The following is a 3,173-nucleotide window of genomic DNA, read 5'->3' on the forward strand; positions in this document are numbered from 1 at the left end:
GAGGTGTCTCCTAGTCAGGTGGCATGGGATCAGGGACCCACTTGAGGAGGCAGTCTGTCCCTTAGCAGAGCTCAAGCACTGTGCTGTGAAATCCGCTGCTCTCTTCAGGGCTGGTAGGTAGGAACGTTTAAGTCTGCTGAAGCTGTGCCCACAGCTGCCACTTTTCCCATGTGTTCTGTCCCAGGGCAATGGGAGTTTTATCTATAAGCACCTGACTGGGGCTGCTGCCTTTCTTTCAGAGATGTCCTGCCAAGAGAGGAGGAATCTAGAGAGGCAGTCTGGCTACAGCGGGTTTGCCAAGCTGCAGAGGGCTTGGCTCAATTTGAACTTCCCATCAGCTTTGTTTTACACTGTGAGGGGAAAACCGACTACCCAAGCTTCATTAATGGTGGACTCCCCTCCCCCCACCAAGCATGGGCATCCCAGGTCAACTTCAGAGTGGTGTGCTGTCAGTGAGCATTTCAAACCAGTGAATCACAGCTTGTTGGGCTCCATGGGGGTGGGATCTGCTGAGCTAGACCACTTGGCTCCCTGGCATCAGCCTCATTTCCAGGGAAGTGAATGGCTCTGTCTTGCTGGTGTTCCAGGCACCACTGGGGTATGAAAACAAACCCCTGCAGCTAGCTTGGTATCTGCCCAAATGGCCACCCAGTTTTGTGCTTGAAACCTAGGGCTCTGGTGGTGTTGGTACCTGAGGGAATATCCTGGATTGTGTATTGTGAAGACCATGGGAAAAGTGTAGTATGTGGTCTGGAATGCACCCTTCCTCATGGCACAGTCCCTCACGGCTGCCCTTAGTTAGGGGAGAAAGTTCCCCAACCCCTGTGCTTCCTGGGTGAGGCAACTCCCCACCCTGCTTTGGCTCACCCTCCATGGGCTGCACCCACTCTCTAACCAGTTTCAATGAGATGAACTGTGTGCCTCAGTTGAAAATGCAGAAATCACCTGCCTTCTGTGTTGATCTCACTGGGGGCTGCAGGCCTGAGCTGTTCCTGTTCATCCATCTTGACAGCTATTCTCACCTATAATCTTGGCGGTCAGGTGTGTGCAGCTCAATAGACACCCAGCAGCTTTTAAAAGCAGTGTCGCAGCTTTTAAAAGCAGTACCACTGCTTTCTGCTGAACTTATTCTGAGTTACGCTGCTTTTCCTTGACTGATATCAGAGTTAAGCAGAACAGAAACTAGTCCTTTAAGCAGGATTAGATGGATTAGAACATTACAAGTACAATCTGTTTTGCTCCCTTGAATTTGAGGGAGTGAATTTGGAACTGGGTTGCCACCTCTTCCAGGATCAAACTAAATATTGTGCCAGGGAAAGGGTTGGGTCAGGGCTTGTAAAAATGCAATAAAATCTCCTGTCAGTTTGAATATGGCTTTATGCTGATGGGACATTTGCTTGGTTGCTGTAGACTTTTGACTGTTTTCCAAAGCTTAATTTAGCCATTTTTGATGGTGATTGCTGTGTGTGTGTGTGTGTGTGTGTGCGCGCGCGTGTGTGTGTGTGTGTGTGTGTGTGTGTGTCACCTGGGGAAAGGTTTTGGAGCTTATTAGATATTTTTCTGTCCTCTATTATTAACATATTACATTGGCATGGTGCATCAGTTACAATTTATGAACAGTGTTAATATATTATGATCAACTAAAGTCTATTGTTTACTTAGAGTTCCTTCATTTTTACCTAATGTCCTTTTTCTATTTCAGAATCTTATCCAATGTACTATATTACATTTAGTTCTTATGTCTACTTAGGACGTTTTGGCTATGACTGTTTTTCTTGATTTTGATGTTCTTGAAAGTTCTGAGGAGGACTCATTAGTTATGCCTGGCCACTAGAATTTTTTAATGTTTTTTTTTTTTTTCCAAATTATACTGGGACTTTGGATTTTTGGAAGCAAGATCACAGAGGTAAAATCACATTGATATAATGTGATACAGAGGTAAAATGTATCACATTATATCAAGGACATATACTGTCCATATGATTTATATCTATTGATGTCAATCTTGATCAGCTGGTAGAAGTAGTTTGTCAGGCTTCTTCATTGTAAAATTTTATGTTTCTTCCCTATATTCATACCGTATCCTTTCAAAGGAGGTTAGTATGTGCAGTACGCATTTAAGGAGTGGGTATTTCTGCTCCCCCCTTTTAGAGTGTAGTATCTACATAATTTATTTGGAATTCTTCCACACAAGAGACTTTTCCCCTCTGTTTTTAATCTATTCAATCATTTATTTCTATCATTATGGATTCATGAATATCTATTTTATTTTTTCGGTTATAATTCAATATTATTTTATTTATTTATCTTGTTGCACAAACTTTTTCAGCTTATGCTACGGCTTGATCTTTCAGATAGCTTTCATCCTTTTGACATACCCACTCAATGTGATGTTTTGTTTAAGTATTTCCTTACTTTTGGCAATATAACCTCTAGGATTATTTTCTATGTTTCCTGCCTCAGTCCTAGAGGAAGCTGTTTCTCCAAGGAGCCCTAGTTCCTTATTGGAGAATAATATTGGAGATCAAGATCTGAGGGTTAAGTGTGCTTGTTGCTACAGGAATGTAATTTCTTTTAGGCACTCTTAGTTGGTGGAGCAAACCAATATTTGTGTGCACACCAGCCTGTGTATGTGCATATGCATATATATACATACACACACACACACACACACACACACATGTATATATCCATCTGCATTTGTATTGATTTAACATGAGATCTTGCTGAAGTCTTCAATTCTAATCCATTGCTATGTGGATTATTCCAGCCTTCTCCCTTGCTAATTTGTAAATGTCCATTCCAATTGTGGTAAAAAAAAAAAAAAAAAAAAAACCTGGCTCCCTCGATTTGCTGTCCATTTACGTAATTAATTTCAGTATACATGCATAGCAGTATCAGGATTGTTCCCCATACCCTCATGGGAAAAACTTTATTTAGTAGAATATATTACTTGTGTACAGTTTATTTTGTTTTATTTTATTTTTTTTTTCAGTTTTTTTTTTTTTTATTATAATTTAAGTTCTAGGGTACATGTGCATAACGTGCAGGTTACATATGTATACATGCGCCATGTTGGTGTGCTGCACCCGTCAACTCGTCAGCACCCATCAATTCATCATTTATATCAGGTATAACTCCCCAATGTAATCCCTCCCCCCTCCCCCCTCCCC

This window comes from Piliocolobus tephrosceles, chromosome 12 (genome assembly GCF_002776525.5).
Source record: "Piliocolobus tephrosceles isolate RC106 chromosome 12, ASM277652v3, whole genome shotgun sequence".
Lineage (NCBI taxonomy): Eukaryota > Metazoa > Chordata > Mammalia > Primates > Cercopithecidae > Piliocolobus > Piliocolobus tephrosceles.